Source organism: Crocodylus siamensis, chromosome 5 (assembly GCF_052110815.1).
Source record: "Crocodylus siamensis isolate JL-2025a chromosome 5, ASM5211081v1, whole genome shotgun sequence".
In the NCBI taxonomy this organism is placed as follows: Eukaryota; Metazoa; Chordata; order Crocodylia; family Crocodylidae; genus Crocodylus; species Crocodylus siamensis.
Window position 1 is genome coordinate 197,690,396 of NC_143399.1, and position 14,805 is coordinate 197,705,200.

Here is a 14,805-nt window from a genome sequence, read left to right on the forward strand (position 1 = left end):
GAAGAGACAGTGGATCTGGAGCATCAAAGCTATTCCAGAATAACTCTCCATGTGACCACTCCGATTCTGAATTAAGAGCACCTTTTTACGGTACGCAGGTATTTGGAATAACTCTTCCATGCGAGTCAGTTCCTTGGTGCAGACCTGGCCTCAGACTAACGTGAATGTTGAGCAAGGAAATGAATCATAGAAAAAAGATTAGGGTAAGGATTTGAGAACCAAGGAAGGGTACACAAGTACCCAAAAACTTGTCTGTGTCCCTCCCGGCTATACAGTTGGTCCGATAAAAGATGATCACCCACAAAAATCCTTGCCTCTTACATTTTTCCTGGGCCATGCTGACTACATCACACCAACACTACCAAAAAGAGATTAAGCCACCTGATACATTTGTCCTGGTTTCACAGACAGCCGTGCAGAGCACAAAGGACTTTGCATACATCTAAATGAGAGCGCAGGATATCAGGCAGTGGAGAATCGGCCCCTGTATCCGTACTAGAGACTGGCCTATACGTGATATATCAAAATAGAATCCAAACTTAGTTTCCTAAGGTTTGGGTTCAGGTTTTAGGCCCTACAGAAATACAAACCAGCAACACAACTCCCAACTAGTTCAGGATGTGAACTTTTTAAAGCCCAGACTGCACTGAGATGTGCACTTTATTGTAGGCCTTGCATTTACCATGATGCAGGAATGTAATATATACACTAGGAATGAAGAGAAAATTCACTGCAAAGCCTACTGCTATGGAGGCCTGGCAGGGAAACAGAAGGAAGATTTTATTTGGTGAACTGTACACTCATGCATGCATTTTATAAACAAGAAATGGATTCAATTGCTAGCAGAGGAACAAGAAAAGGAGCAGGGATTTAACTATTAAAGAAAACCTCAGGAGAGACAAGGAATTAGTCTCTAGTTGAGCCAAATACTTCCCTCACAAAAAAAAATAAATGAATCAAAGTCGTGCTAAGTCAGCCAAATTATCCAAACAGATGCCAGCTTCACTGGTTTCCTTTGGTTTTCTGCCACTTTGGGAGAGCAATGCAGCTCTCCCCCTGACTGGGAGCAGAGCATCTTGAAGCAGTGGCCTTTGCAGATTTTCCCAGCTGGGATGCGACACACAATTTAGTGCTAGGATGTTTCAGGAGGACTCCCTGCACCACATGCTCCATTTTGATTTCAGTTTTGTGCTGGAGAGATGCACCTGGGCTTGGCTCTCTACTGCCTCAAGAATGGGCTCCAAAAGGCCCCCAGGCAAATGCAAAATCAGAACTCCCGACTGACGCTGGTGCCATCATTTACCACCTGGTTTGCACAAACAGCCACTCACACCTTGAACCCTGTTCTAGCTGCATTGCTATCCACAATGACAGCACAAATTAGGGCAAAAGCTGGTTAATTAGCTCTCTGAAGATTTTCCCCAGCATCCTCAGGTGGGCTGGCATTTCAGCTCCAACCTTACATTACTTCTGGTCCCAGCCGTGAGCACGGTGAGTGAGCTGTCAAAACTGACTGATCTCCAGCTGCCTTGATGCCACTAGCTGGTGCTGCTTAGGGCAGCCTTGAAACAGCTCTGACAACGTGCCGTAGGGGCAGGTGATCCTTGGGCAGCTCCAAAACCGGAGACTTGGCTCCAACACATCTTTCTTACCCCCTCCCTCCACCAAAACGGCACTTGGGAAATTGGCTGCTGACGTACAGAAAAGGCTTGAAGAGGGTTTTGTCAGTCTGGAGGGCTCTGATGGAGCAGGCAGAGGAGGACCCAACTAATGCGAATCCTTTAGATGGACTCAGACGGCAACGGCAAACTGCCAGTCAAATGGTTCTTCATCTTTGTACCTCTGGCACTTGCCAAAATATCTTATGAAAAGTGCGTGTTGCATGGGATGGAGAGGGTGGGGGAGCAGAGGACTCTCTCTCTTGCAGCCTTGAATGAGACCCCTGTGCCCAACACACTCCATCCACAGCAGTAAACGTGATTTTGAACCAGATGAGCCACACTTCACTTAGGAGCGTGTACAGACAGTCACTACTGTTTGCTTAGCACCGCCTGTGCAGGAGCCAGACTGGATGGAGCAACAGATTCAGAGCATCCCAGAAAAGCCAGGCCAGGGAGCAACCTGGGACCGGAGCTCCCAAAGACAGGGAAGGGCAGGGGTTGGGTCTCCCTGCAGCATTTCTCCTGCCTCCAGATCCTCAGAGGGTAGGAGAAGCAGCAGAACGAGGGGACAGTAGTAGGCAGGGCAGCTGGGAGGAAAGAGAAGGGGCTGCCGGATGCCAGGGTGGGTAAGTTGCTACCTTCACCTAGTGATTCAGGGAAGCATGCTGCAAATAGTGCCCAACCCAACAGGAAGGCTGATACCCACCAGGCAGGCAGCACTTCCTCGTCCTTCCCCCTACACCCAAATGCTCTGGGCAGCACAGGCAGGAGGGCACCTGGGAATGGACCTGTGGGTAGCAGTGCCAGCACCACCCCACAGCTGCCCCCAGTGCTGTGCCAGGCCAGAATCGGGGGGCGGAGAGGGCGGCAAGGGTGCACATCCATGTGTAAAGCCCCAGAGCTGGGGCCAAGTGCATCAGCACCTGCTGCAGGAGTGCGAGATCCTCCTGTACCGCTGTGAGCCAGGCTGCCTCCGGCTGGCAGAGCTGGGACTAGACCACTGGGAGTCACTGGGTGAGTCAGGCTGTATCCACACCCGACCTGTACCTGTCACCCTGACACTTGCTGTGGTAAGGACTGGTCTTGCATCCAGTTATATGCAGCAGGTGTTCAAGCCTCTTGCAGTTGCACACCAGTGACTTTCCCCTGCTACCTGCAGAGGAAACAACTGGCATTCGGCAGCAATAGCCCGCCCAGTTACTTCTTGCAGGCAGCCAGAGACTATGGTGCTGTGCATGAGGCCACTAGGCAAAGGGAGATTATTTTTCCCCCCCCGGGTGGAAGTCCTGATGCCAACCCTGCAAAGAGGGCCTGTTTCAGTAGCAGTGAAGGAAGGTGCAGTTCCATCTTCTCCTTCTTGTAGAAATCATGCACCATCTTCCTCCTTCCAGGGTGTCAGGTACAGAAAGGTTTAGAAGGAGGTGCAGTTTGCTGGCCCCTCTGCTGCGCTCCTGAAGTGGGTTCCCATGGTTAACTGAACGTGATTTGGGCTCCAGGCATTTGCTCGTGGGGTTTTATGTGCAAAATGGGTGCAGACTCGGCATTCAGATCTTGACCGCAGGCTGCCGCCCTTTTGCGCCACGCTTGTGGGCCAAGGGATCAAGCCATTTTGGAGTAAAAGAAAAGATGCAAAAAGAATGAGCTTTGACGCAAAGCCAAGGGCAGACTTAGTTCCCATCAACACTGAAACAGAAAATGCCAACCTTCCTGGATGGAAACCAAAGAAAGGATTTCATACAGAGAGTAAAACTCTACCCAGAGCATGGCTCCAGAAGGATTTAAACTTTGCAGGGGCTTTGTACTTAAGTTTGCCACCTGGACGGTCCCAAAATGAAGGGTCTTGGTCCCGAATCCAGGTGCCTGGTGTCCAGAAATTGGACCTTTGTGAAGCAGTGACCAGTTTCCAAAATAAAAACATGGAACGTCTTTAGAAAAAACATGCAGCTTCCACTGATATCGCAGCTGATACAGCACCAAAAAAAAAAAAAAAGAGAGAGCGAGCACGCCAGGGTAGAAGCGTGCTGGATTTATTTACAGCAACAGATAGCACCAGGGTTGGGCGTCAGTAATAACACAGTTGTTCATGCTGCTCTCAACTAGATTCTTGAGTTATTTTCTGTACGTTCTCCAGATGAGTGTTTAGCTGTATCACGCCACTTTAAAACTCAAAAGATCACTTGCTTAGTAAACACAGCAATTTTAAATTCCCCTTTTACTTGACTAGTAGTGTGTGCAAAATGATGCTATTTGGAGGTTTAGCGTCCAGGAATGGCTTCACCTAAAAGGTGGAAACTCTACATGCGCTGGGGCTATGCCCGGGAGTGACCAGCCCACAGAGAAGTGCCCGAGACGGGGCCTACATTCGCCCCCCCCCCCCCCCCCCGGCCTTTCTGGGAGGAGGGGGAATTGAAATCCAAACCTCACGTAAATCCGAATGCCGACATTAGAGTCTCTCCCTCTAAGGTCTCAAGCACCCAAAGTACAGGTCTGTCGCAGGGTACTTCAGCGCCCTGCTCCTACAAAGAGGTACAGGTGCCGGTTGCCGGGGCAACGGCAGTTGGTCAGCTGACCGGAAGGGGGCAGGGCCGGACCTATATAAATGTAATCCAGGCTGAGGCCAGAGCGGCAGTTCCCCACTTGCAGCCAAGGGAGAAGGGGGTCTGCTGGAGTGAGCAGAGCAGGGAGGCCCGATGGCCTGAGCAGCTTCTGGTCAAGGATACCGGGTGGAGGAAGCCCTGGTAGGGATTTGAATGAGGGTTAGCCAGATGGCTTAGAGTTTACATTGAGTTTTCTGTTTGTAGTTTTATAAGACCGGAGGGCCGGGTGAGGCTATTAGGGGTTGGAGGAGGCCACAGTGGGGCACCACAGTAGTGTGGGGACGCCGGTGCCCAAGAGGGCACAACATTCAGGGGTGCACTGACCCCAGCCCTGAGAAGGGGCGCAGAGGATTGGGGGCCAGGCATGGCTACGGCCACCTGAGCCCCAATTGTGAGAAGCCCAAGGGTGGGCGCAGGTGAGAAGCCCAGAGGGCACTCACTTTGAGACCCAAGGAGGGGGGTTCGGGCCCAGGCATGGCTACGGCCACCTGAGCCCCAATCAAGAGAAGGCCCCGGAGCGGACACGGTCGCGAGAGAAGGCCATAGCACGCATCGGTGAGAGCGCAGGCAACCACGAGAGAGGCCAGGGAGTGTCCACAGGGAGCGCAGGCAACTGCAAGAAAAGAGAGGCCAGGGAACGTCCGTGAGGGCATGGGGCAACCGTGAGGGAGGCCAGGGAACGCCTGTGGGGTGCAGGCCCTAAGGCAAGCCAGAGAGCGTCCGTGAGGGCACAGGCCATTGTGAAACAGGCCAGAGAGCCCGTGAGGGCCTGGGCCAGTGTGAGACAAGCCCAGAGAGCCCGTGAGGGCGTGGGCAATTGCGAGACACGCCAGGGGGTGCCCATAAGGGCGCGGCAAGGGATCGACCATACAACGTCCGGTACATCTGCGAGGCTTGGGGCATGGTACGGGGTGGTAGGAGCCGTGCATAGCCCAAAAGGCTGGGGTGCACCAAGTTAGTCAATACAGAACAGGGGCCAGGATAAACCAGAGCACCATGTCCAAGGGGACAAAAAGGCAGCCTCCCTTATAAAATACCTAACATCAAAGACGTGGCGGGCAAGAACAAGGGTGCTTTATCTCGGACTTGACATGGTAGGGGGTGTCCGGAGAGATCATGGCTGCTCCTAGGACCCCACCCCGTGACAAGGTCGCAACTCCAAATGGGGTTGCAGCTTTCATGAGTGTGGTCATAAGCCCCATAGAAATTCAGGTATGGCAGCCGGGCTTTGATCAGACGTGGGGTCACAAGCCTGGAAAACAGGGTTGCTGTGAAAAGACTAGGCACTGCAGTCTTTTCAACTACAACCCCAAAACCAAATCACCCCCCCACACATTTGGCAGGCACTTCCAAACTCGGACCTCCAGCTTGCATCTTGGATCCACCATAAGGGAAAGCCCCACGGCGCCTCCCCAGCACTGAAGAGCCCATTTCAAACATTCGGCAGATGTCCAAAGAGGTTAGGGAGGTAATTTTTTTAAAACTGGGTAGTAAATAAGCAAAATCTCCAAGCCAAGATACATATGCCCAGACTTTTTGATGAGGTTTTAGTCAAGTTTCTGATGTGGTGTCAATACACTTTCAATTTGTAAATGGGATTATGTGACATGGTTGCCTGCAAATAGCAGGGGGATGGGATCAATCACCTTGGATCCCCCTTCCATGCTTACATTCTTAGGGGAATATCATTGTATACCATTGCATACTGCTGCCACAGTGCTCCCGAGAGCACCGCCAAGAAGCACGGCTCACCTCCCGGTGGCTCCTCCACACTCGTCCCCAGCCCAGACACAAGGCGATGAAACTCCCCAGCGGTACTGCTCTCCAGCTTCGTTGAGAAGAGCAGTGATCGGCATGCTCAGAGATGTTCGCTGCCTCCTTCCTGGGCTTAGCAGGGACAGGTAGGGGAAGCCTCCACGATGGCACTCTCAGGAGCTTCGAGACATTCCCTATGTCCCTCTATATTACTTACACAGTGAATTACAAATTCATTCTTGCAGGACCAGAGTCTTTGCTTGTGTGAGTGCAGCGCCCATTTATACTGTCTGAGACCCTGGCTTGGGGGTTTTCAGAGACTCCAACAAACCCCAGTCCCAATGTCAAAAAAATCCTGCAAGCTATTTGGTCCAATGGACAAACTGAACCATTGCTTCCCCTTCTGGTATTCCTCTGGCCAGTTCTGCGGTGCAGAACATAGCTGCAGGTCACAGTCCAGGGCAGGCAACATAGAAAGTGCAGCTTCAGGGGACCAGGAAGCCCAGCATCCCGTTGCAAATAATGGTTGCTCCCAGCATCTTCTGAGGAAAGAGCAAGAAACCCTCCTAGTGTTTCTACTCCCCAAAGAGCATCCCCATGTCTGCTCATTACATTTCTGACTGTCCCTCAAGCCTGCAACATATGTCTACTGGACAGTTCTTTTGTTCCACATTTAGACAGTGCAGGCACAATAATGGAGTGCCGGTTTGTGACCGGACTCCTAAGTGAAATGAAGTACAAGCATTGTTAATAAGACAGCAGTTTCAAAATAGGCTGACATTCTTACTTGCCTCCAGTCCCTTGGAGACTAGACCTGAAGCAGTATCTCTTACCTATTCCCTCCCCCCACCCTAAGGTCCCTGCAGGTGTTCTCCTCATCTACAAGTGTCTAACCCTTTTCTGAATTGCAGTTACTTCTCAAGGGCAGTTTTGGCCAAGAGCAAGAGTAACTTGGAGGGTACCTTCCTCCAGCACCGACTCAGAACCACCCAGCCCCAAGACAAAGCTTGCAAACCTCATCACGTTGCGACATCCCCAACAGCAACTCCTGAATCCCAGCCAAGTTTACTTGCATAGCCTGTGGATCTTAGTGAGCCCTTTGAGAGCCTCGGTCTGCATTTCAACCCTGTCACAAAACACACAACCAGGCCAGGTGCATCATGTGGTCCTGGGGTACGTGGCAGGCATTTGACATCACTTCATTGTGGAGATCTATGCCGTTTACAGCAGATCATGCATTCAGATTCAGGCTGGTAGCCACTATTCAGTAATACAGGATTTCAGCCTTTTTGGAGCCTTAAGACGCTAAAACTCTTTACTCCCATTTTGAGAGTTTTCTGCAAAACTCAGATCAAACTAACACACAAATTGGGTTCAGCTGTACACTCAGATTCACTCTGAGTTTAAACTCTCCTCCACAGTCCAGGGGAGCCCATATTCACAAACTGTTTGGTCCAACACTCGAGGGTTATTTTTAAATTATTAAATACAGCTATAATTTAAATCACTTTGGCCTTGATTGTACCTCTTTCCCTGAACATGATAAAAATGCTTTCTGCTAGCAAGGGGGAGGCGGGGGAGGGGAAACAATTAAAACTAAATCTTACCCATAATGGAACGCAATAAGCACTGCATTACATATGGATTAGAGGTTTTAATGCTCGCTTTGAAGCTAATGGGAATTTTGCCATTTACTTCTATAAAAGAAGAGATCTTGAGTACTAAATAAATGTCTGTTTAGCAGATAACCAAATTGCTTTGTAAAGTGAAATCATCCTAAGCCTTGTTTCTAAGAAATCCTGGTCAGCTGGACAGCGCTGGCTGGGCTTCAAGAAGAGAATCTGGGTTTGGGAAAAGGTCCACCTGAAACACAGTGTGTATTGGAAGAAGAAAGGGGTTAAACTTGCAAATGAAGGGTATGGCGGCCTCGCAGCATCAGTGCCCCCTGCTGTCAGATACCCGAAATAGCACGAGTGTCCAGTGAAAACCAATTTGTAAAACTCTCGCATCACATCCACTAGCAAGGAAGTGCCCTGGTGAGTTTAGTTGCTAAGACGAACTGAAAAGAAAGAGCAAACAGGAGTTAATGACCAGTATAACTGCAAGTAACCTGGAATATCCCCAGGCATTGTAAGATATGATCAGATGGTTTACGTTGACCTAAGTTAGAGAAATTCTGAGCACACGGTACGACTGGTGCTGGAGTTCACCCCAAGCCTCGCTGGAAACACGGGCAAGGAGAAATTGGGGAAGTGACATGTTGACAGGGAGCTATACGAGAAAGGGACCAGCAAACAGACCATCTAGCTGTTACGTAGCACTTAATACCCGAAGATATAAAAATGGTCTACACAACTTCCTAGGAATTATTAGCTTTCTTTTACAGATGGAAAACCAGAGGCATGTGGTTGGTGAAGAGAATTGCCTAAGGGCACTCAAGAGATCCATATCAAAAAGCTCCAACACAACCTGATGTCTCCTGACTTCCAGGTCCGAATTTTGTGCGCTCGATCATAGTTTCATAGTAGCTAGGGTCAGGAGGGACCTAAACAGATCATCTAGCCTCACCCCCAAAACTAAGTATCCTACACAGGCAGCCTCTGGCTGGGTGGGGTCAGATCCTTTTCCACCTCCGAGGCATCTGTGGGATATTTGTACAGCTAAATACCTACACGCAACCCTGTTCCACCCTGCTCAAGTCCCTGGAAAACCATCCGCACCTCTTGTCTCGTCACATGCCTTGTCTAAGACAAGGACACGCTCACACTGTGCCCGGGCTGTTCACAAGGCTGCTGCCCCAGAGTTACGCCCCGTCACCTGCTCCTGCTCTATCTCGTTCAAAGCATGGGCTGCTTTTTTGGTCCCACAGTCGAGCCCTGGCAAAAGACTTAATAGGTCCATGTGAATATTCAGATCAGAGAAGTCATTTCTTAATGAAGGGTCCTTCAAATGTAATTATCCAGCCTGGAGCATTATGCCCAGCTCCTGGTTTCTGGTATAGATTCAGCTTTACCACTTGCCTAGTGGAAGTGAAGTGCGGAAAAGCAGTCGCATCAGTGAACAATGGCACCTCGTCTAAACTTTTCAAAAGCATTGCGGGAGGGGAGAGGGAAGGCACAGGACTCTGTTAGCAAATGAAGTATTTGCAAAAATTACAATTCTTAGCCAAATGGGCCTTTTAAAATTTTCCATGCTTTTATGGCAAATTCACCTGCGCACAAAAATGTTTTGACTTATTCTGTTCCCCTCCATCGGCAAAACCCAAACATTTTCAAACCAGTCTTTTCACAAGAATGGGGACTTATGCAGAACCTCATAGCTAGAAACCTCCTTCTCATTTCCAACCTAAACGTGTTCATGGCCAGTTTATACCCATTTGATTTTATGCCAGCGTTTTCCTTCAGTGCAAACAGCTCTTTAACTTCCTTGACATCTGCCTTCCCCCACAGCATATTTATAAAGCATTCGTATCCTATCACAAGCCAGCATTTTGCTCTCAACTTCCTCACATGCGACATACTCTTCATTCCCTGATTTACCTGGTAGCCTTTGTGTTCCCCAGACCCAATCTGTAATCACCAGTATTGAACTTGGGCAGCCAGGCTTGTAGGCAGTATTCTAGGTGAGCTTTCTCCCATGGGCTGTGCACGTGGCAACAGGTTTCCAATATTTGAAAGGCTGCCATGAAAAAACACAAGGACAACTATTGGTCCTTGCTGCACAGAGCAGAAGATGAGGCAAGGGGTTTGAACTGTAGCAAAGCAGGTTTAGTTGAAATTTCAGAAAAATCTTCAAGACGGGACAACGAAACAACCTTCCCAGGGGGACTGTGAAGTCTCCCTCACCAAAGGCTTGCAAGAGGAATCTGGATCACCTTCGACCTAGGATGGTTTAGAAATAGTGCATCCTGCATCTGCATGGGTAGTTGGAGTAGATGACCATGAATGTCCCTTCCAACCCTATGATTCCCTGCCCCCCATTTCACATAATCATCAGGTAGTTCATTACACTCCCATCTTTTCCAGATTAACCATCATATTTCCTGTGCAAACCATATCAAATGCAAGTCCAGCTATGCGAGACGTACTGTTTAGAAAAGCATTTAGCAATCAAGCAAGAAACCAGGTTAGTCAGATGTGATCCACCTTTGGTAAACCAGTGTGATAGTATCCCAATAATCTTCAGTTTTTCTTTCCTTCACAATGTAGTCTACAGCCTTGCTTACAAGTGAGGTCACATTAACAGGATTTTAGTCGCCCAGATAAAACCTTTCTTAAATGGAGGTGAAAAATTTGCTGCTCTCATCATATAACACCACGTTCTGAATTTGTGTTCTGGACCTGAAAGGCACTTCTACAATGGATGCAGCTACCCCAGCAAAGCCTCCTTTCAACTGGTATAAGAAAGCCTCCCTTCACGAGCAGAGCCATGCAAGGATCTCTCATTTCAAACGAACAACACTTTGAAAGGTTTAAAAATCCATCGAGGAAGGCTGAATAAAGGGAAGTATTAAAATCAAGTAAGATAGGAAACAGGACAGTGGTAAGAGGCAGCATAATTAGATTGGCTATTTTTTGTTTTGCTTCAAAATAAGCAAACTGGTTTCTCATACCTCTTCCCAGCCACAGCCAACATGCCCATGCCAGCAGAAGGCAATCATGTAGATCCGGCCTCCTCAACTGCTGCACCTGGAAATCAGGCAGGATAAAACAAATAACTAGTTAACCTGCAGTGGCAGAGAGGTGAGCAAACCCCAGAGTAGATCTTTGCTATAACTAGATTTAATTACTAGCACTCTGAGATGCCCACAATCCAGGTCTTCCACCACATTTTACCAAATCTTCCAAGGCTGAAGAAAGAATGGCAAGATTCAGTATGGGCCTTCTTGTGGAGGAGCATAGGTTTGTATTTAATTTTTTAAAAATATTACTCAAGGCAAGGCACTTAATTGTTATTTCAGGCCTTTGGCAACTCTTGTGATATTGCCATCGACACGCCAATATTTAATAGGGTACTAAAAGCAGGAAAGCACCTCTTTTATGTAAAACAATCAGTTAAAAACCTTAATGAGACCATTGTGATACCTCACAAGATCTATGAAAGACACAACAATTCATTTGCATCAGAGATCACCTCTAAGCCACCTTTTGTGTCATTTCATTAAAACATAACACAGCAGGGAGCGCTGATTGTCACAAAGTTTTGCACGCCGACCCAAGATGGCCCATTTTTACTTTACGACCCTTCTGTTCAATTTTTAGTTATGAGCTTTTTCCCCTTGTAAATTCCAGTGCCCTCCCCCTGCATTTAGGGAGCACGGTGGAACCCTCCTGCAGCTAATTTAACGCCTATAAATTCCCATGGATGGGAGCCAAAGACTCCCTATCTTAATGGATAGTAAAATGCCTACCTTATTTCAAAGAAGGGAGGTTTCAAGTCCTGTAATGGTTTAATTTTTATTACAAATGTCTGTTTGTTAGAGGATTTTTTTCCTCCATCAGTACAATTAGGGATTCATTCTTGCCCATTCTTTCCAAAGCAGCAGCAAAAGAATAGTACTTTCTCCAAAACACTTTATGACTCTAAAAGCCAAGCTAGAAAAGGAGTCACTTAGTTCACTGCAGATGGAGGAGCTGCACTACCAGCCAAGTTGGAGGAGGGCTAAGGCATTTAAATGATCAAGTGAAACCAGAGAAAATAGGGTTACAATGACCATAATCCCACACTGGGGAGCTCTGACCTGGGAAAGAGTCAAATTAACCCTAATGGTGTATTGTTTGATTTGGCCAGTTAGAAGGTTATATACAGCTTTCCAGTCCATCCCACCATAACCAGGCCTGTTCTGTTTCTAAACTGGTGTCCTTTTAGACATGCAAAATGTTTTCAGACAGATATGCATACTTGATTCATACTCCCACAAAGTTGGGAAGGATTGTGAACCCACTGGAGGACAGGTCAGAAGGTTCCTGATAGACCAGAAAGCTGAGCTGGATCCAACAGGATGAAATTCAGTACTGACAAGTTCAAGGTGCTACATTGAAGGAAGAATACTCAAAAACACCAATGCGCCATATTTACTCAAATCCAAGATGAGGTACTCCCCCATTCAACAAGGGAGGTTGGACTAAGGAACCACCAGAGGCCCCTTCCAGCCCTTCTTCTCTATGGGCTTTGTTACACATTATGCTGCAAGCCACACAAATGTTACCTGGCTTAGTGAAGTAGTCACACCTTAAGGCAAAAAACTTTCTCTGAACTGTCCTCTACCTGCACAGCTGTGACTTGCCAGTAGAAGCTTTGGTGAGCAGTAGCAGGACTAGGAACCTATGTAAAAAGGGGCCCAATTTTTTTTGCTCTGGATCTCACCCCATTGCACCAGCCAGACTGCCAGCCAGCTAGGGGCCACCTGAGCTCTGAGGGGACTGATCATTTATAGAGCCGGCAGCCTGGGAGGGGCAACATGGGGGGGCCCTTTCTGGAGAAGAAAAAGGATCAGATCCCTCGGAGCTCAAGTGGCGCCTGGTCAGCTGTTGACAGTGTTTGGGGTGGGGGGGGAGGGGAATGGAACAGGAGCAAAATTAGGCAGATTAAAGATAATCCTGCTCTAAAGTGGTATAATTTTAAAACAAATAATGAGTGCTTTAAGCCACTTGAATGTGTTAACATGCAGCCAATCCAGGGGTTAAGAGCTCCAGAAGCTGCTTAAACTTACCATGTAACAAGGCCCTGTGATTTTACTATACAGACGTGGCAAGTAATTCTCTCTCTACTACACACCTATTTCATTTAGGCAAAGGATATCAAACCCCTTTGTGCCTTTCACAAAACTCCAGTCTTTTACCTTTCTGCCAACTGCATCCTGGGCATGACCTGGAACTTTGTGAAATGTCCCTGTGTTCACTTCTGCTCCCACTCAGTGATGGTGGCAAAATTCCTGCAGGTAGCACAGAAAGAAAGATCAGGAGGATCATGTTTGCCTCTGCCATACCTAGCAGGTGAAAATGGGACATAACTCATTTGGAGGGGAGGTGAAGAGGGAAAGGTAGTTCACTCCCCAATACAAATGAGATCTACCACAAAACCGTTATAAATTCCACAGACAAAAGAAGCCAGGCCCCAGCACACAGAAAAGGACAATGGTGTCAGCTTTACATTGCCATGAATGTCACCAGCATAAATTATTTCCAAAATCTTTCTGTTTAGTTTGGACTGAAGTGTGGCCTCCATCCTCCAGACCCTTCAAAGCCCACTTACTTCCACTCCAAAGGATCAACCACATCCACTGCTCTCCTGAATAAATTGCCAAAATCCTTGCCATGTCTTTGCTTTCTCTCTTTGAGCAGAACATTTCAGTCCTTTCTGGTGCCTCAAGATAGAAACTCGCTGAATGCCTCCATTAAGTGAAGGAAGGCTGTATTTAAACTCAGGTACAGTCATGGCCTTCCTGAGCCTCTTGGGAACCATTACAAAATCTCTTTCCCTGTCTTCAGAAGCCTAATACAAAACTCAGTGGAATCAATGGAACTGTTATGCTAAGACTGCCTAATGCACGAGTAGACAAACTGTACAAATATGTTAGTCTCAGAGCAGAGGGGATCCTGGCAGCATCAGTGCTAACCACCATCCTTTGCTAAGAGTCCCTGGGATGCTACAGTGTGCAAGTAAAGAGGATCACCCTACCTCTAATTGAAACACTGGCACTCAGGAGAGCTGGGTAGCTCCAGGATTGGCAGGGAGTGGCTACAGAGCCTACCTTGATTAGTTTTACAAATACAGCCTAGATTGGTAAAAAAAAAACAAACCTAAGGGCAATGACACAACAGGCATTTGGCAACTTACATAAAATGGTGTTTTCTGAATCTTCATCTGCTTATGTGACAGCTGCTATCTTAACCAGGGCATAGTAATTATAGGGGAAAAAGGCTGGAAGGAATCTCAGAAACATGACAGAAAGCCATTTCACTTCATGGATGGCCAAATGTAGCTTGGACCAAACCTGAGTTACCCAACTGAAGTGTAGAGTGACTCTATAGCCCTGTCTGAGTGTGTACGTTCCCCTATTATAGGAATATAGAGACCTCCAAGCATCTCCAGAGGGCAATCTCAATTTTTTAGTGGGGGCACTTGTGTGCCTGGAGGGACTAAGCAAATCAGGGATTTGCTTAGCTCAAACACATAGTCTCTAGGGTTCATTCATCAGCTTTCCTGGTATCTTTATTCCTTCCCAGCAGGGGTTCACATAAACAACTCCCTCTATAAAGCAAACATTTGTACCACATGTGGTCTCCTCCAAGCAACCCTTGCACAGCCAGCAGGCCAAGGCACTTAAGGGAGCCTACCCCTGCCCCAGTCCTGGCAAAATCTGTGGGCAAGGCAAGAGCTCCCAAGGAGACACTTGCCTGCCTGTACACAAATGCCAGGAGCTTGGGGAACAAGCAGGAGGAGCTCGTCCTCCTGCTCAGTGCAAATAATTATGACATCATAGGGATAACGGAGACCTGGTGGGAATCCACCCATGACTGGACCACAAGTATAGATGGCTACACCCTGTACAGGAGGGATCGTGTAGATAAAAGGGATATGGGGGTGTAGCTCTCTATGTTAAGGAAAGCTACACATCCCTGCAAGCTGATATTGGCAACCACGGTGGATGACTGGAGACCCTCTGGGTTAAAATCCGTGGGGAATATGGCACAGAGGACACAACAGTAGGAGTCCACTACAGACCTCCCACCCAAAATCCTGAGCTTGACCAGGATTGCGCCTGGGAGCTGGCTGAGGCCACATGCTCC

General features: G+C 48.0%; 1 long non-coding RNA gene across 1 annotated transcript; it reads right to left on the reverse strand.

The window, feature by feature from the left end:
* Nucleotides 1-9,422: 9,422 nt before the first annotated feature.
* Nucleotides 9,423-12,947, reverse strand: LOC149865109 (uncharacterized). The gene is made up of 3 exons (XR_016442763.1): nucleotides 12,855-12,947; nucleotides 10,626-10,701; nucleotides 9,423-9,691 (listed from the first exon to the last, which is right to left on the reverse strand). It is a non-coding gene; the product is annotated as an uncharacterized LOC149865109 (long non-coding RNA).
* Nucleotides 12,948-14,805: the final 1,858 nt, after the last annotated feature.